At 38.5% G+C, this 21017-nt stretch overlaps 1 protein-coding gene across 1 annotated transcript in view; it reads right to left on the reverse strand.

Moving 5' to 3' along the window:
- The window catches only part of LOC146695404 (protocadherin-15-like), a 224604-nt gene extending 204311 nt beyond the window's left edge, over positions 1 to 20293 (reverse strand). Inside the window, exon 1 of the mRNA XM_085477537.1 lies at positions 19882 to 20293. The gene's annotated coding sequence lies outside the window, so the exon portion shown is untranslated. The remainder of the gene's footprint in view (positions 1 to 19881) is intronic.
- Between the last annotated feature and the right edge of the window lie 724 nt (positions 20294 to 21017).

The following is a 21017-nucleotide window of genomic DNA, read 5'->3' on the forward strand; positions in this document are numbered from 1 at the left end:
AGAAACAGAGTAAACCAAGGTCCTGATCTATAAATGATGTGTATGCAAACAAACCAATGAAATAATATGCAGGGAGAATACTTGGACCTCATGCATAGTTCAGAGAGCACGTACACACATTTTTGAGAGCCAAATAAGGTGAAATGGAGATCAAGCACAGAATAAGGTGAGTCAGAATTTCATCAATCTTGTTGTATTAACATAATATGGGAGTTTTTTCCTGTTTATATAAGAAGAACTACCAATATTAATATGCACCCTTTACCTTTCACAAATGCCATTGAAAATAATTTACTGTGCCCAAAATGTTAACCGGTCTCTTAGTAGCAGTGACATTGTAATTATGGGTGCAATAAAGAGCTATAGCCAAGCAAAATGGGCTGTTACTCTTTTGTAAACAGATGTGGTTTTTTGTCTCTTCCTTGTAAGTTTAGAGAAGAAATACTTGGGCTTCAGAGTGATTAATTTTTCAGAACTGAGAAAACCAAATAGATGTTTCCTTTTTTTATTCACTTCTACAGTGAGTGTCTCAGTTTCACAGTTGGTAAAACTGCAGTTTATTTTGTTGTTTTCTTATGCTGAACTAGAAACAGCAATTTTCCATGTAAACACCAAGTTACAAGACTGTCTGTCCACAGTCAGTGATATGTTTCTGTAATTCTGCCCCCTTACACCACACTAAATTTTAAACAATCAAGATGTGATTGAAGTGTAGACTTCAAGTCAATGACCGCCCGATCCCATGGACATCACCATATGCCACGTTTCCTCACTTGAGATGGTCTATCAGGCCTTTACTTCAGCCATGTTTAGCATCTTCTTGTTTGAGGGTCCCTCTGGATCCATTTTGTCTTTAGTAACTAAAAAGCATTATCTACTGGGCTTAGATTAGGTGGCTATTTTTGTATCCAATTTCTTTGCATTGAGAAACTCTTGGGTTGCCTTTATTCATTTGCACTGTGAACTTCTGTTCGATCAGTTTTGCAGCTGAAGCTGAGCACAGAGTATAGCCCTGTATGCTTCAGAGTTCATCTAATAGCACTCATATCATCGATAAACACTAGTGACAGTTCCACAGGCAGCAGCTCATGCCTGCACCATGTTTGACAACTCATGATCCGAATGCTTTTGATCAGGAGCCAATTCCCTACGTCTCCATACTTTTCTCTTCAAGCGGTACAAGCGTCACCTCTTGATATGGTTTGCACCTTGTTGTGACCCCTCTGTTTTTCCATTCATGAAGATGACTCTTGATTGCAGGCTTTGACAATAATACTCTTACCTCAAAAGTGTTCTTGACCAGATGTTACGAAAGGCTTTTTCTCATCCAAGGAACAAATACTGTCATCATCCACTTTAACTTTGTTGAGCGGTCTTTCAGGTCTCTTATAGTTGCTGAGCAAGCAAGCATTGTTTTGAGCAGATACAATCATCTTCACCATATAAGAGCCAGAACATAACAATTCTTTCCAAAGTATTTACAGAGTTATTTCCATGGCCTTGTTTCTAAGGGAGAAGATTTTCTTCCAGTTTGCTTCCCGGCTTGAAAAAAAGTTGTAAAATCTTTTATCCATCTCTGATTGTTTCCCCCCCTTTTACTCAGAGCAAACGAACCTTAACATGGCAGTAAATAATTGTACCATCAGAATGAGCTGTGGTTTTGAAACAATTAGCTATTATGTCCTTAAAATTTCAATGAGATCACCTGGTGACGATATTACCATGACAGCTACAATAGTTACTATAAGCATCACCTTAGATTGGGTATAATTGAATTATTCGAGTGCACTGTCTCTTTCACGAAGAGATGAATGGTCATTTGAATTTCACATGGGCCCATTTAAAATGTGTAATAAGGATCTTTGAATAACCAGAACACCAAGATTATCACTTACTGGACAGTGATTATATTAGCAGCAATTATCGTTGACCTGAATTTGCAGGAAATGAAAGACCATGGCTGTGCCAAAAAAGCCTAATACTCTATTTCAAAGTAGTCCGAGAAGACTTTACTCAGTGGGTTCTTGCCAAAACTTGACCTCAGACTGACCGGCTACCAAAATAAACACAGACAGCAATTAGGTGTGCATGTAGAATTGGTATAACTTCAGGTCAGCGTTTGCTGAGTACTTCATTCTGTAAAACTCAAGAGATTTTCCTGAAAATGTCTTAGATGGAGCTTTTTCTCTCTTTTTCATTTTTCTTTTCTTAAAAAACAAAAAGGGGAAAAAGAAAGAAAAACAGGAATGCTGGTCATTGATTGTTGAGGTACTGGTGGCCTTTTCAAAGGTAGTCCAGATTTTCTCCAGGTTCTGCAAATTAAAATCGATTACAAGAAAACCATAAACATAAATAGACCACAGCAATTTTTCTTGTTTTGTGTTCTACTGTATGAACTTAAGGTCACACAGAAAAACATCTATAAAGGCAGGGTGACATGTCCAATTTAGTCGTATAACCTATCATGCTCAGCAGTAAGGTAAGAAACAAAGGCTGCTAAATGGGAACACATTTGAGGGCACACAGGCACAGAATAGACTGTGTCGGATACAAATAATTTATATTGTATATTTAATGGACTTGCAGCCTTACAGCAACCCCAAAGAAGGCTGACAGGAGCAGAGAATGTGATTGAAAGTGTTTGTGTTGTCTCTGGCATGATCTATGACTGTCTTTTTTAATTTTAGTATTGTGTCATGCTCTATTTATTAATGTAGAAAAAAAAAACGAGATGAGGGCTTCAATTAAAATTGGACATCAGCAGTACTCTATATTTTACAGCCAATTTGCTTAGATCACAAGGTGTATGGCTACTCTACAATCCCGCTGAGTGCCAATAATAAAATAAATAAATAAAAATCTGGCCCTCATTTCACTTTCAGAAATCCTTCAGTGAGTCCTCCAGCAGTGAGAAAATCATTACGCTGAGCTTTACAAGTGCAAAGTGGTGCTTTCTTAAATGTCGCTCTCACATGTTGCTTTTTTGTGTGTTCATTGTCTTCCCTCAGAGGAGGCCAAGCACGAAAGTGTTCTTATTTTATTTGTGACATTATTAAGTAAAATAGTTTTTTTTATTAATACTGAAAATAATTTTCAAAGCCAAGTGGAATACATTTGTGAGCTTTCTTTCTCAACAACTGTGGGATTAGCTGATAGAGACTGCATCAGACTGGTTTGATGCAAACCATGCAATTTCCACCAGCATGTGTGGTGCTTGTATTGCGCTTGTGTGATAAAGTCTGTATGCAATCACTTGAGGTTTCAGCTGCATGCTGGCAGGTTGACAGTCTCAGAGCACGAGGACCGTACCAGCTCCAGAAACTATTTTGCCACCCCATCCATCAGCATGGACCTTTTCTGGCAATTTCCTTCTAAATATACACCACAAAACCAGCAGTCATCAATAATGCTCTATGTCAGAAACATTCACTACCAGATCCAGACATGGAATTGTTCAATGGCATTTTATTAGACTGTACCTTTGGGTCAGTTTAGTTTGATTTAACGTAATAAGGATAAGGTAGCAAAGTTCAGCTCTAACAGGAGTGAAATTCTTAACTTTAGGGAGGGCAACATTGTCAAGCAACGACGAGTGAGAAAGAGAGTAATTGGTCGTGAAATTGTCATCACACCGGCAGACATTCTGAGACTGCTCAGAAAGTGATAACCTTCACGATGGGATGCAAGGTTATGGATCCATTTGCTCCCCATGGCCTCCCCGCTGAATAAATGCACTGTCAAACTTGAGGAAATATTTGTAAAGGGGCCCCTGTTGGGGGTGTTATGAGAATAGTGCCAGCCAGGTTTTGAATGCAAATGACAATTATAGTGTATAAACAGCTCTCAAGCACTGGCTTTTGCCAAAGTTGTTTGAATTCATAAGCAAGGCGCATGGACCAATGGTTTAGACAGGAGCACATTCTGGCCATAGGTTGGAGTCTTCTCTAATGAATTTCTTCCTCAAAGTAAAACATAATTATTTTTAATTTAGTTCTATACAGTAATTTATGTATACCAGCCCAAACAACATCATCATCTGCAGCTGGCTTGGAAAAGTCCCTACATCCCCTCTTACACTGAGTCATAAATGCCATGTAACTTTTAATAGTTACAGAAGTTTAATTTCTCTGAAAGTTATTTTGTAACAGTTGGTCTCAAAAAAAAAAAAAAAAAAAATGTAGCAGGAAGAGATGTTTTTACTGGATGACCACAGGAATTAAACACATCCTGTGATGTTCAATGGAGCATTTAATAATTATTAGTCTTCGGTTGAGTGCTCCTCTGGCTAGCAAGAAGTATGAGTGTGGGAGGCATTATCCATGATGAAGAAGAGTTTTGACAATATCCTTCTCTCTAGTACTGCATGCAGATTGTCCAGATCCACCTCCAGGACTGACTCAGACAGCCTTCTGAATATGTTTGAGGTGTCATCAAGCCCCCAGTCTTTTTGTCCCAGCACAGGGGAGGGAAAAAAAGAGAAATAGCACTGGCCACCACAGATTCATAATACATGTAAAATAAATAATGCCACACACACTGGACCAGAATCCTTTCAGGAAAGAACAGATTCCAGACCTTAATGTAGAGAGCTGCACAGTTTCCGATCCAGTTTGCTTTCTCTCACCAACTGAACTTCTAAGTTTCCAACATTGTAACAGCAGTGGGAATCCTGGATCTCCTTTTATTTCCTGGTGGTGGGCCTGCACATGACACAAAACCACCCTATACTACTGTCCTTGTGTTGCACTTGAAATCTGAAGTGTACAAGGACAGGATGGTCCATTTTGGTGGGAATCATTACGATATTATAACCTTTGAGTTATTTGCCAGGAAGTATTGGTCGAGATTTCCCCACCTTTGCATCCTTATCTCATTTCTGTCCATAGATTTTAAATCCCATCAAGCACTGTTGTTTCAACATAAAACAAACTACAACTAGCTGAATGAAAAATAAATAAATAAATAAATAAAAATGAAAGGATTCAGCAGATCATCATATTTTGCAAGACCCTCACAAAAACCCTTGAAATATTAGCACTCAGTGTGAAACTCATACCTAATCATCTACATCAGAATTTCCTACAAAGGTGAGATCTGAAACTTCTTTCAACTTGTTGAAATGAATTCATGTACTGGGGCTGCTTTATGCGACATCCTGCTAAAAAGCCTTCATATGCAAAGCATCTCTGAAGAAATGCTGGAGCTGCTATGAGGGGCAGATACAGAGGACCAGCCATACAATTACGTGACAAGATGTCAAAACATGTAATGTGATTAAACTCCTGAGAGATTTAACCGAAACCAGTCCCCACAGAGAACAAATGTTGATTTGCTATAGCTTATTTTATATGTGCAGACCTGAGACCTTTTGTACGAAAAAAATCTGTTTTCTAACTTGCAGTATATTTTCTTGCATGATTAAATTATAATTTGATCTAATGAAATTAATCTCAAGTACTTTAATTCCCTCTCTTCCTCACTCCCTCAGTATAAGTACACTATAACATTTCCCAGTTTATCTGTTTTCAGTCTTAGCACAAGCGCTACAAGTTTAGGTAATTGTGACTGAAACACAGCTTCTGTTTAACAAGATTCTCTCTTAATATTGGTATTCAACGGCATCAAAAAATATGTATTCATCTTAGTCACTTGAATGTGGGTGCATAATTTTTTTTAATACATATACATACACACATACATACGTACAGTGTCACCTCTAAGCAAAATAATGTGGTCCTTGAAAAAGCTTGTGTGTCATTTGTTGTAAACTTTTATCAACGCAGGAGTTCAGATTACAGCAGGGTACCCATTTTATGCAAATAAGATCCTACTTTTCATTTTTGTGTATGTGCCTTTTGTGGAGTGACAGAAACTGACTGTTTTGCCAGCTGTATTTCCAATCCCCAATGGCAGGAAAAGTGTTTATCCTCATAAACAGAAAAAAAAAATCACTTATTTCACTGAACCAAAAAGTCATTTTCCCTACTGAATGTACTACCACTCACTGGTGAGGTAATGTGCCTTGACCATAAGCATTTACACGCTGCTGTCAACCAAGAGTGTCATATCCCACATGGAGTAAAAAACACAGAATTCCTCATCTTGTCGAGTGTGAAACAAGATACATAAGCACTGACGTCAAAGGCATGTGAGAGGAGTCTTTATGCAAAAAGGTTAAGGATTTCTGCTAAGCAGAACAACGTGCAGGACAAAAAAAGGGGACTTTTTTCAATTTAATTGAGGCTCTCACATTAACTTCAAAGTGACAGAGAAGTAATTCCCACTCTTTGCTGGTGTTCATTTTCCCAAGCTAAAACCTTATCCTCTTCATTAAAGGCCCATCCTTCCTCATTCCCTTAAGCCTGTCATGTTCAAACAGTGTTCTCAGCTCCTTGCTAGGCTGGATTAATGAAATATTTGATCTAAAATGTCAAAATAAGAAGAAAGCAGCATGGACTAGGGACCACAGCAGTTATCACTAAGAGAGAAAAATATAATGAGGTACAGTATTTTTTTAGTCTTCCTTTGCCTTGTACAGTGCAGCTTAAAAGTTCAAACAGATTGTGCCAAGAGGAAACCTTGCAGCATGCCTTGGAATGACAATTACAGGTTGAAAACAAATCTTCCCCTTAGGTTGACATAGCCTGGTATTCTCAGATCGTTCTCTCTTCATTTTTATTGCATTCTTAAATGTTAAGATTACAATTCTGCAATATTAACTATGATTAGCAGTTATGGGGAAAACCCAAATGTAAGATAATTAGTGTGCAGTAAGGAGAGGTCCAGACTATGGCTAAAGAGACACTCGGTAAATCAAACAGCATAATATTCATTACCATTGTTATGCAGCTGCATACACGGCTATATGTTTCTCCAGTTGGAAAAAAATTAATTAAAAAAATAATACCACCACTCTACAGTACCACCTAGTGAGTTCAACCACATTTAGGAGTCTTTTAATGGTCTATACAGATCATCTTCTTTCTTAGTATCATACTGGTCTCCTTCTGGTACATCTAAGACTTTGTTTTGCACATTCATCTGTTCATCTGTGATTTTTTTTTTAGGATCTGTGGTTTATTTTAGGTATGATTAATATTTATTTCTGTGATTATTTATACGTCTGTGCATACAGGTATACATATATGGGTTGCCTGTTTATTTAAATCTGTCCCCCAATCTTTTTTGAGTGTATTCTTATTATATAAATGTGAAGCTCTTTGAATCTCAAAGTGTGATATTGGCTATACCAATAAAAACTGAATTAAACTCAACTTAAATGAGGCTACACAGCTGGACCCCACCTGTCAGAAAATTGCAGTCCATCGACTAAGATGGTCACATCATTGCAAGTAAGTCAGAAAATTCTGTAAACAGCAGCAAGGCTGCTATATGCTCCCTCTGCTCCATTTTCTGTTGCAAATCCCACAACAACACTAGACTAGTTCCTCTCTTGGGAATAAGTATCTAATTTCTTTTTCAGCAGAAGTTTCTATATACAGTATCATGCCCTTTTCAAGGTGGTGATGGTCAATTTGTTACCAGAAATCTCAAAATTCCCACAGACATGAGTCTTTTGCTTGTGGGAATAAGTAACTAATTTTATGTTTCTATTCAGGAGTTGTCTTTGTGCACAGTATGTTAGCCTTTTCAAGTTGAAAGGCCTGTACTGGACCCTCATTATTCAGTAGCTTGACACGAACTTTAACATTTGAGTCTACAGGCTTTGCAACAAGCATCTACTGTTACAGAAAGAGGTTAATTCGATGAAGGTGCCTCTAATTGACTGGCTTGATTACGCATGACTCCCTCACTTCCCTTAAAACACTCCACAAAGAAAAGCTCAAGGAATCTTAGAGACGAATTGAAAAGGTTCAGTTTAACTTCGACTTCTAGACTCCTTAATCTTCAGTGACTCTAGTAACTACTTTAAGCTATAACATCCGTAAATCAGGGCGAGGGTGGGGCACTAGCCACCCCCTAAAATTTGCTGCTACCCCCGCCTGGCAAGACTGTCCTATGGTTTCTAATAAACATGAGCACAAGAGAGAGGAAGTCACCCTACAATTAGTTGAAACACTAACTTGTTATTTACTCCTGCTTAAAACAGATTATTTTGGATTTCAAAATTTTATTTGGTTTTCATATGGACCCATTTTCCACTTTAATTGCAGGAAATTAACTAGGCATATAATTCTCTCTCTCTCTCGCCGGGCACATTTTTCAAGTAATAATAATAATAATAATAAATAATAATAATAATAATAATAATAATAATGGATTGCATTTATACAGCGCTTTTCGGGACCCCTCAAAAGCACTTTACAATGCCACTATTCATTCACTCTCACATTCACACACTGGTGGAGGCAAGCTACAGTTGTAGCCACAGCTGCCCTGGGGCAGACTGACAGAGGCGAGGCCGCCATATCGCACCATCGGCCCCTCTGGCCATCACCAGTAGGCGGTAGGTGAAGTGTCTTGCCCAAGGACACAACAACCAAAACTGTCCGAGCCAGGGATCGAACCGGCAACCTTCCGATTACAAGACGAACACACAACTCTTGAGCCACGATCGCCCCGTAATCTATATATTTGACAACAAGATAAAACTGAAAATTCTGTTTTTTGTGTCCCACCACAATATTTTTAGAGGCCCCCAAATGGCCACCCCTATGAGAAAATTCTGGAGGGTCCACTGTTGACAAGCATAGAGAAGTTGTGTGGTTTATACTGGCTAAAAAAATAAGATAACCACAAGTTTTGGCTATTCCTAGTCTAGAACACTTTACTACCAAGAGACATTAATTGATTAATTAACAAGCTGTGCTGAGCCTGAAGACAGATTTTCAGTGTCATTAAAAATACTGTGGCACTGTTTTTACCCGATTCATTATTACAATAAATTATTCTCAACACCAAACCTCATCCAGAGCAAGTTCTGTAGAGTTTCAGTTTAAAAATCGTCTGGAAGCAGCACATTTTCACTAATTCTTTTCCAAACAACATTCAATCAGTGCAATAAAGATTCTCCACTGAAGAAGTGCAGAGTGTTTTATAAAATACTACCAAATGCTATCAAAAGAAGCTATGCAGGTGGTTATGAAGAAGTGTTTTTATGCTTGATGTTTTTATGCTTGATTCCAATATACTGAAAATAAAACTGAGTTTTTTGGCACAACTTGACCTACGTCCAAAGGTGCACGGAGGAAAAATAATGGTCTAAAGAAGACAAAGCTCCAGCAAAATGTATCGTATAAGGAACAGATTTATAACTTGACTAATGTGTTTCAACCTGTAGCCGTCATCAAAGTCATAGAGAAATGGATTGCAGACAGGATTGTAAACACCATAAATACCCGAGTAGAAAAAAATGAATCCTAATGAGAAAATTTAAAACAACCAATCATACAGGTCCAGTACATCTGTTCACCAATCCACTCAAGTGTGTGATTACACAGAAAAAACTAAGTAAATAAAATAAACAATAAAAATTACATCCAGTATATTTATCCACGAATGGAGCACCAGCAAGGATGTGCTGGACATATGGTCATGTGATATAAGGCTAGCTGGTTTTTCTTTCTGCAATATAGTTCTTGGTGATCCTGCTGAAGGCTATAGCCCCATTGGTCAAGTTTAGCTGTATGTTAGCATTAAAAGACAAGTTTCCCATTCTTTTTTAAAATACTGTTGGAACAGCAGCTAATAGAAGACAGATTTGAAAGCTGATCAGTATATTTGCCGACTATTCACCACCAAAATTAATTTTCACTTTGGTGCTGCCAAAAACCTGATGTGATCTTCACATGTCCATCATTAGACAACGGGGGCAGAGACACCTCACCTGAATGCACTGATGAGTCAACCGATCATGCCTTGGGATTGTACAGATGGGAAAGCAACTGATTAAAAAAATAAAAACAAAAATACAGCACTGCAACCTTATGAGTCTCTGATCATGACATCAGAGCAAATCAGAAGAAAGTCATCAGTTAAGTTTATCAAAATTACAACACCTTTAAGGAGTGCTTATTGCAGGGCAAATATATATTTTTTAGTCCCACATTGGTTTCAATCAAGTCAAACTACTTCATTTTGACCCAATTAGCTGTAGACATCAAAACAATGACATCCCCTTTTATGATGAGTGGGTTTAGTTTTAGATGTTTTAGATCTTAGATATAAAGACACTAGTTGTCTTAATAGTAGTATTAACTTAGAATTTGTGTTTAAAAATAAAATTCTTAATTTTTTGATGTCCAAGTTCTGAATTGTTTTTTTTTTGTTACATACTAAAAAAACAAAACAAACAAAACAACTTTTAAAGGCTTATTTAGCTGAAACTTGAGAGAAAAGCGACGCGCTAACAAGCCCTTTTCTGCATGCAGCTAACAGCTGGATATTGTTTTCATGCAGAGAAATAGACTGAGGCCCTCTAGCAAGATTATCTTTTGAGACAGCTTAAGACAATATTTGCATACAGCACCAGAGCAATGAAAGTAAACTTTTATTTTTTGTCAAGAAAGGTCTGACAGCTAGTACTCTCATCTGAATATGTGGCATTGTTACTGTATGAATATTTGTACTTCAATTTAAGTTGTCAATCACACAAACCAACAACACAAAAAAAAAACAAAAAAGAAAAAAAAACATTGTTTTGGTAATCAAATTGTGACACAAGTTTGACTTTTACACCTTTATCCCCAGCTTAACGATATGTGCCTCGTAAACATTTCTGTTATACAAAATGTTCCTTTTATGATACATCTTTTCATTTTAAACACATTTGGTAACTTAGAATAATTTTGAGGAAATCTACAAAAGAAAATACACATTAATGCGCATCACCACATCTGTATGTGACATGTAAATGTGATATGTAAAGGTATTGCTGGAGGTGACAGAGTTGAAGATGTTAAGACTTTCTCTGGGTGTGACTAGGAGGGACAGGATTAGAAATGATTATGTCAGAAGGACAGCTCAGATTGAATAGCTTGGACACATTCAGAGAGGTGAGGCTGAGATGGTTTGAACATATGCAGCGGAGGAAGAGTGGATACCTTGGACAAAAGATACTGACGATGGAGTTGCCAGGCAGGAGGAAAAGAGGAAGACAATTGAGAGGGATCGGGGATGTAGTGAAGGACGAAACGCTAGGTATAGGGTGAGATGGAGAGAGATGATCTACCGTGGCCACCCCTAAAGTAGGCAGCCAAAAGAAGGAGGATAACATCTACTGTATGTCTGTCATGTATACAGTCAAAGCTGGTTCTTGGTCAATGCAACTTTTCCTCCCCACTCAAGCATCATTTTTTTGGGTGGGTTTCCTTTCATTCCTCTTACTTTATCCAACTCCCTCCTTCTCTCCCGCTCCTTTTACACAAATTCAAAGCACACATAAAAGGAGGGAGGTGGAAATACATCATTTACTGCTCCGGCTTCATTGATGGCATACAACATCAAGTGTTCAGAGCTCCAGCGGAAGAGACCTTAACATTACCTGTAAATGCTGAAGCTTTAGTTCTTGCGTTGTTCATGTTTTCTCTTTTAGTACTTTGTCTGACTTTATTTGTGTGAGGATTTATACTTAAGGGCTATGAATTTAATTTGACCGCCACATAATTCCCTCACAGGGGTATTGTATTACAGCTTCGGACTTTTATAAACTTTGCTATTGAGTAACTCTGCATTGCAATGCACATTAATGTACTAAAATCAACTGATTGAACTATTTTCACCTCTTTGTCGGCTAGTAAGGGACCTGCTCAATCTACCACTGTGGAAGACTGTACGCCCCACATATGTAACTTGAGAATTACTTTAAACTACTGTATGCATTTTGTTTTCACATTAACAACCACTTCAATATTTATTCCAGATTCAATATTTAATGTGTGTTCCAGCTCATTGTTTTACAGTCATAGATCAGAGACCTCAAGGAGTTATTTTTATAATGCTGAATGAGTAAACACTGAGTGTGCACAGCATAGCATGCTTGAACTAACCTTTCAATAAAAAAGAAAAATGTTAACAAAAAAGTGCCCATATATATATATACATACATATACACACACATATATATATATATATATATATATATATACACACACACACACACACACACACACATATATATATATATATATATATATATATATTCACAAACTAATTCTAAGCTAAAGCTACACTGTCTGTTTCTTTCCTTTAATTGCTATATATCCTATAACTTTCGAAATCAACTGATGTTGATACAAAACGTCTAAGATTTCAGTACACACAAATATTCTCTGAGTAGTTTTGACTTTTGTGAATCTTACTAAATGTGTCTTCAAAACAGAAAACCACTCACTCACTTGGAAAGAAGAAAAATATCAGACCATTTCATTCTTGTCCACAGAAACACTGAATGGATTCTCACTGCTTTTAGAAGACAGTATGAGTGTCTTCTGGTTAAAAAAAATGCTCCTAATGGCACTGCTCTGTTCGTTTCACTCGTGTTTTTGCTATATAAATAAAGCAGACATCTCAGGTCAGAAGCCACTAATCTATCACCAATCTGCCTCATGATCTTTGACTTTCACCAACAATATGTGCACTTAAGCACATTTAAACAACATTTAAAGGTTGCTGCTTTGCCATCATTCTCCTTGAGGAATTTACTTGGGTCCAGCATTACTTTTTCACAAGCTATTCAAGAACTTTAGAAGAATCAATGGTCTTTTTTGCTCTGCTGTGAGCTTAACTGAATGCTTTGTATGCAGACAAGGTTTTCATAATTGTCTCATCTGGGGCGACCTTATAAACAATCAAATTAAAAGACGAGGCTATAATCAGATATAACTGATGTTGACAACTCAGAATAAAATATAAATAGATGCTTGCCTCAACAGCAAAGAGGATTTTCCTCTGTGCCCAGCAGTGCTCGAGTTTACAGAGTGGCATTACTCCTTTTTCCTGCAAGATGCTACTGAATGCAAACAAAGCACTGAATTTTAAGCCAGTCAAATAGTACAGTGCACATTTTTGCGTCGTTGCTTTTGAATAAGTTACCGATGTCTATCTCTGAAATAAATGTAGATTTGGTCTTCAGAATATACCGCAGTTTACATGCAACTATTTTAAATCCTAAACATATAAATAATCAATAATAATGTAATGTAAGAGTAATTTTTCATTTCAACACATAGATAAAACATCACTGACTGACAATTATTCAACTGGACTGAGAATAAGAATAAATTTAAATTAAGCAGCTGAGCTTATGTGGAGAGGTTGGTGATGTTTAACACGATCTGCTGCTTAAATGCAATAAGTATATGGGTATTTTTAGCAAATTTTTCATGTAGACTGGTGAGAAAATTTTAAATTGAAGTATATTAGTCTCTAATTTATACCATGTCAATTACCATAATCTGTGATTAAACCTTCATTCGATGGAATTACATGCATTTACAGACCTGAAATAGACATTCAAGAAAAGATATCTATGCATCTGTGTCTTCAAAAAGGCATAAAATACTTAACTGGCTTTAGCATGTTGTCTTGTGTGTGTGTGTGTGTGTGTGTGTGTGTGTGTGTGTGTGTGTGTGTGTGTGTGTGTGTGTGTGTGTGTGTGTGTTGGACATTTCCAGTCTAGATGTTTCAAATTGTGTATATTCTGAAAGAAAGATCAGGCATAAAATTCTGACCACTGACAGATGAAGTTAATGACACTTTTTATCTCCTCAATGTGACACCTGTTAGTGGGTGGGATATATTTAGGGAGCAAAGGAGTATTTTGTTGCTGTGTTAGAATGAGTAAATAGGTAAGCACAAGGATTTGTGAGAGTCTGACAAGAGCCAATTTGTGATGGCTGGATGACTGGGTGAGAGATCTCCAAAACTGCAGCTCTTGTGGGGTGTTCCTGGTTTGCAGTGATATCTGTCAAAGTAGTCCAAGGAAGGAACACTGGTGAACCAGTGACAGGATCATGAGTGGTCACTGATACACGAGGGGAGTAAAGGCTGTTAGTGCTGGTTCTGATAAAATGGTGTAGGAATACAGAGTGCGTCACAGTTTTATGAGTATTAGACTCTATAGTGTCAGATCAGTGAGGTTGCCCATGCTGACCCCTGCCCACTGCTGAAAGTGCCAACAACGGGCATGTGAGCATCAAAACTATACAACAGAGCAATGGAAAAAGGTGGCCTGGTCTGATGAATCATGTATTCTATTACATCACGTGGATGTCTGGGTGTGCATAGTGCTTACCTGGGGAACACCCAGCACCAGGATGGAAAGAAGGCAAGAAGAGGCAGTGATGCTTTGGACAACCTTCTGCTGGGAAACCTTGGGTCCTACCTTCCATGTGGTTGTTACTTTGAGAAGTACTACCTATCCAAGCACTGTTGAAGACCACGTACAGCAGTGGTGCCCAACTCCAGTCCTCAAGGGCCGGTGTCCTGCAGGTTTTAGATATCACCCTCTGTCAATACACCTAAATCAAATGATTAGCTCATTACAAGGCCTCTGGAGAACTTCAAGACGTGGTGAGGAGGTAATTTAGCCATTTAAATCAGCTGTGTTGGATCAAGGACATCTAAAACCTGCAAGACACCGACCCTTGAGGCCTGGAGCAGGACACCCCTGATGTACAGCCTTTTTATTGATGGCTGCGGCCTCTTTTAGCTGGATAATGTTCCCTGCCAAAGCAAAAATGGCTCAGGAATTGCTTGAGGGGTACAACAATGAGTTTTGGTTGTTGACTTGGCCTTCAAATTCCCCAGACCTCAATCCAATTGAGTATCTGAGGGATGTGCTGGACAAACAAGTCCGCCTGATGCAGGCCCCACCTCCCAACTTACAGGACTTAAAGCATCTGTTACTAACACCTTGGTGCTAGATACCACACCTTCAAAGGTTTAAGGAAGTGCATGCCTCGATGAGTCAGGGCTGAGTTAGCAGCAAAAGGGGGACCAACACAATATTAGGCAGGTGGTCATGATCGGTGTATTTATACTTGATCTGAACCGATGCTTCTCCTAGAATAGTTTGTTTACATTACCAATTACAATTGCCAACAGAACCAATGGAAGCAGGTAGAGTTGTTTTATTGGCTTTTCACCAAAAGTCATGTAACCCTGGCAACAAACCACACAAAGACGGATACAGAAACAAGCAGCCAAGACCCAAGTATGTTCCTCATTAGGACATGCTAGAGAGTGCACATTTGCCATAACGACTGCACTTTACAGTATGATGTTAAAGTACAGTCATTTTCTATTTATGGATGTTGCCACTTTGCACCTAAATGGGCAGGTCTTTAAAAAGAAGTAAAAAAATTGACCAAAGTGAGTATTTTTATCATGTCAATTACATTAGCTGTTTTTCTACTGTGATTTGAACCATTGCGACCGACAACATTATGTGTTTACATAGTATAGAATAGATTAAAATAGCTCTTTTGTTTTTTTGTTTTTTAAATTCATTGAACTGAATCTCTTCCCATAGTACAGAGAGAAGAATAGGTGATGTCAAGGGTGGGCGTGGTCAATATAACAATCTTTCCTATGGAATCAGCTATTGTGAATATCAATGAGAGAGGGAGTCACACTGATAATATGCTGTTCTGCCCTCACCACCTGTTGCAGGTCATTTCTTAGGCCTGGGCACCATGTACAGTTAGTTAACCATTCAGGAGGTAAATAAAGGGGGGGGGGGGGGGGGGGTGTTACTTTAAATTTACAACGGGCCCACCAGCAGGCCCATTTTACAAGCACTCTTTAAATGACTGTAATTCTGTTACTGTTCCTCTTTTTTAAGTTACAGAACTAGTTATTCCAGATGGAGTAGATGATGGGCCTAAGGAAGCTCCCCTGTGGTGTGCCAGTGTTCAAGATGAGAATAGAATGATGGGTGATCTCCCATCCTGGGATCTGTTACTCAGGAGGTAAAGTATCCATATGCACAGTGAACTGCCCTTAGTGTAGGGGGTTAACAGTGCATTCACCTCACAACAAACGGTCCCTGATTTGTGACTGGGATGAATCGTAAAGTCAACTTTATACAGAGTGTCACAAGCTAGTGCGCAATCCCTGCTGGTCCCAAACTCAGAGAAACAAGCAGGTTGCATTTCATGAAAAAGTTGTAATTGTAAATGCAAAATTTGATGTTACTGACACTAGAATGTATTTCTAGAACCTGTTTCTACTGTAACTGGGAACACTAAACAAAGATAAATACTATTACTGAAGTGTGATATGAAAACATAGTGACAATATTATCTGTCTACACCTACAAATGCTGAAACAAATGTTTAGTCAAACTATTGTGATTGTACGGTAATCTGCTTCCTTCCTGTCTATTTGCCTTTTCACAAAAACATTTATTTTGAGCTAAGGTAAATATTGATTTATGCTAATAGAATTTCAGTCAGCAAGCATACGGACACTTGCAAACACCCTCACAAAAATCAAGAAAATAATTTGCATATCTGCCTCTGTCAAACGTCCCCCCTCAAAACTCAGGCTGACAGTGTTTTCATGAGAGAAATGAAAATATATATATTTCTTCTATTTATATGTTTCTTCCAAGGGTAAATGCTGAAGAGAAATGTTGCTTAAAGATAACCTAAGGTTAATAAGTTAAACCAATAGTGGAATATGCTAATTAGACTGGCATCAAGTGAATAGGAAAGTAATCCATCTTTCATCCTGTCAGGCTGGGACATCAACAGCATTATAAACATTCAGTTTTAGCTTCTCAAAGTTGCCATTAAAGTTTTGTACTGGTGGTACAATTGCCAATTCAATAAGGAGAGGAGACCATTATTCAGATTCCTTATTACTCACAGACACAACTGATGAGGGTTTCTTATGGAGGAAAAGTTCCACATGGCTTACACTCAAACAATCAGACTGGGGAGCTAATCAGCACAACTCTTATTCCTCTGTTGATCAGTATACTTCTCAAAGGCACTGAGGTCATTATTTTTGAAGGGACGGACTTCATTTCAACACCAATATATTCTCAGTGATTCCAATCAAAAGTTTGGTATTCCTAAACATACCGGTACTTATCTGACCTTCCATCCATCCTCATGAGGCCAGTTCCTGGAAGTAGTTACTGTACTCTATACATTCACAGATTTTACAAGGTGAAAGCACTAGAGCTTAGAAATCAAAATGCCCCTCAGCACTGGGTTAGATTTTACTATACATAATCTGACTGCACTCGCAACTGCTATGAGGTCTGTCTGTTAAACATTTTTAAAAAGAGATACAACACATTTACAATTAACCAACCTGCTACCAAACAAACTGTTCTTATCTGAGAGACAGAAATCCATGAACAGAACAGGTCTCTGTGTTCCCCGTGTTTGAGATAAGAGGACTGAAAGAACATGAGATGGAAAATAACTGAATAGATGTGCAGGGAGTTTTTCATATTCATATCGAATATGAGGTTATTAATTTGGAAACTATTGGTGCTGCAACATGGAGATAACTTATATGCAATCATCTTCTCCCTTCATGCTCCAATGGGGTTCTGGACACGGCTTTCCACTCCAGCTGCTGGCAACAGTTAGTCAAACCCTACAACGACCTAATGCAGCTATGAAATTGTCTCTATGAATTTTCATCACTTTAAGATTTAGATAATGAAAAGTTATATTCTAAATGTGTAGATCACAGTCCCCCTGGTCCTATTCAAAATGAACAGAAAAATCTCTTCCAGATTTGACCAGTGTAAACTTTTATAGATATGCAGATATAAGTCCTATACATTCAGGCCACTGAGTCTCACAGCATAAACATAAATATATTTATTGTGAGTATGCATGTAGATAAATTAACATTTCAGCAACAAATCTGAAAGATGCAATAGTTAAACCGAAAGGGGAAAAAAATCAAAAGGGGAATCTGTGCTGTGCTCAGAGTGGAGTCCTCCTACTGCAGCAACTCGTAAGCTATTGCACCTCTGTGTGTCAACTTCCATGGCAGTCTTCAAAAATTACCCTTATTTGTTCATCTCCTCAGATAAATTTCTTTGTTACTCCCCTGTGGTTGTTTGTTTGTACTCATCCCCCCCCCATCATTTCTACCTGACACTGACTACCGGCAGGCATTACTTGCTGCTTTGTTGAGCTCTGTTACTTCTTTATTTCCCAAAGCCGTGGATGACTTGTCTCTCTCTCACCAGCCTGGACAGAAAGCTGCAGAGCATTGCAATTTCATGCACCCATAACAGATATGACCCATGTGTGTCCATGTATGATCCACATGCACATAGTATTGTTGTATCTGATGAGAAGTTGTATCATTTCAAAGCTGACACGCAGTTCTCTTGTTCAAGATTTTTATTTTATATTTTGGGCCTGCTAAGACAGAATTAAAGGAAATGAAAGACTTTTGGATCTATCAAATTACATCTGTTAACTATTAAATTCCTGCGTAATACAAGTAATACTATACAAGATAAACTGTCAATCAAAAAAAATAGCTATTTTTCTGATTTCCATGCAACTCTCGTGCAGTGGATAGAAATACATAGACTGTTTGCCTTTACTGTGAGATCACACCTTTAACGTTCAATAAATGGACATTTAGTGTCTTTTTCAAACCAGCTTTCAACCCTTTTCCATACACCTCAATCATCAGATGCTATCCCACTGAGCGAGCCATGACAATGGGCTGCCTATGGAGCAGGGCATGGGCAGAATATCAATAGCATCTGGCTGGCCTGAGCCACGCTACTCTTCATCTCTCATTTCCCAAATGTGCGCCTCTGGAAAGAACAGGCCAAACCCCAGACTAATGAAGATATCCTGCAGCAGTATTTTTTTAAAGTGTTCCCTACACACTTCTAGGGCATTACTATCTATACCTGTAGATACTAGAAGCTGGAATACACAGGGAGGAGAAGATAATCATTTTCTTGACATTCAAAGTAAGGAGGATTATGTACACACACTACCAATACATTTTTATCTCACCGAATCATTCCTTCCAGAGGAATATCCCTAAATCACCAACAAGCCTTCGCACAATCAAATAAAGAAATGTATCAGACTTGGGCATTAAGTTTTTGCAAATGGTACTCTGACTAAATACAGAAATAGTCCCAGTCATACTACAGAACCCTATACACTGCCCCTAAGAACACACTTTGCTGCATCCATTTTATTAAGTTATAGAGTAAACTAATTACAATATTTAAGCTCTCATACGACGGTATCTATTGACTCTATGCAGCTCAAGAAGTGCCCGTCTGATGATACAGAGGTTTTCAGCTCTACAAGCCAGACTCATGACATGCACGTTTTCTTGTTTTATGGTGATCCCAAGACCAAACACACCTCCTTTTAGCTCCTGGGAGGAAAAATGTCACGATCCAACTCGCACGTGTTACCGTACATTAGTGGTACTCGGAAGAAATAACCCCGCAATCTTTGATGTTCCTTTCAGAGTAGGTAGAGGCATCTTTAGTAATGATACCAAGAATGTACTAATGCAGACTAAAATGCGAATCCCTTAACTATTGATCCTCTCCTCGGGTGCACGTTCTGCAAATTACATTTAGCCTTATGCTTTGAGCTTTGGATATACAGAGCGTTTGAGTAATCTGACGTGATAAGCTTGTAAAATGCCGTGCCTGGTGCCTGGGTAAAGCTGTGCAACATACAATATGAGTAATAATCCTTCACCATTAATTTAATTGTTTTCGACAAAAAATATTCAAAACGAATCTGATTGCGTCTACACGTAACAAGCTATAACGGAGGATCAGACAAAAACTGTATGTGTGGAGACTGATTTTTTTACATCTTGTACAACTTCACATACTGAATCCAAACAGCCTGAAGAAAACTCAAAAGTGACCAAAATTGATCCCCTTACCTCACGGGCGCAGCCGCTGTATTCCAAGTGCACCAAAGGTCATTGCGCAAATTTTCAGAGGACAAGATGCAGGAGTGGTGAGAAGTAGGTTACACTGCACAATACCTAATCCGGTTGTTAGTGTCCTTCAGACGTGGTCAACCCACTAATCTTCAAAAAAGCGAAGGGGGTCGGAGGGTTCCGGGTGCAGACGCTCCGCTTATAATCTTGCCACTTATGCGTGTGGCTCACTTTCTCTTGCGCCGATGTCAGTTAAAGTTGTCCGTATTTCTTTCACGAACACAGATGCACATGAACAAAAGCTGCGAACGTTTCCCTGTGCAAAAGAAGAAAGGGTCAACGAGGTCTTCAGCGAAGCCTGTTTACCATTCCTGACAGGTGGCAAGTCCTGCCACCCGCTGAAAAGATCCACACATCACCTAACGGAATGTGGAGACGGCTGAAGCCATAAAGCGAATATCCGGGCAGATTACCCGATGAGTTGTGTTGGTTTTTACCCATTTCCTCGTTTCTTGCGCTCTGGCGCCACCCAAAGTTGGAGTCCAAGTGTCCAGGATTCCCAAATGTGCTGCCCTTTAACAAATTTAGGCCACGCAATTGGAGCTGAAAAGATGAAGATTTTGAGACACAGTACCAGTGATGATGTTTTTTGTTTTATTCGGTGCAGGTTTTGACATTTGGATTCATTCTAACATCAGGTATCAAATCAGAGCATCTGCATATCGGTAACATTAAATTAATCGAAAACTTCCTTCATCCCTACTAAACGTCCTCACTATAGTTAAAGCTGTGCACCCCAGGATGCTTCTGTCACAACTAGTTTTCCCAGCTGGATATCCCGCACTGCAGGGCTGCTGCTTTTTCTTCCGTTTGCTCTCACTTTACTGCCTCACCGTTTGCGCCGGTTCCCAATTAACCCAATTAGCTTCCGAGATAAAAGGCAATACTTCCCTTTGTTTTTAAGGCCAGCTCTCAATTTCTGATTTCCATTTCCTCTTTGTTTTCTTCATTTATTTTTCATGGTTATGTCTGAAATTTTTACCTCCTGATAAACAAAACATCCAACACTTTGCTTTCTTTTCACTTGTGGCATCTGAATCTTAAATTCAAACCTAATCCCAATCAGACACAATTTA

This window comes from Copadichromis virginalis, linkage group LG13 (assembly GCF_057382275.1).
Source record: "Copadichromis virginalis isolate Kocher_CV1m ecotype Utaka linkage group LG13, C_Virginalis_male_GT1.1, whole genome shotgun sequence".
Taxonomy (NCBI): Eukaryota; Metazoa; Chordata; class Actinopteri; order Cichliformes; family Cichlidae; genus Copadichromis; species Copadichromis virginalis.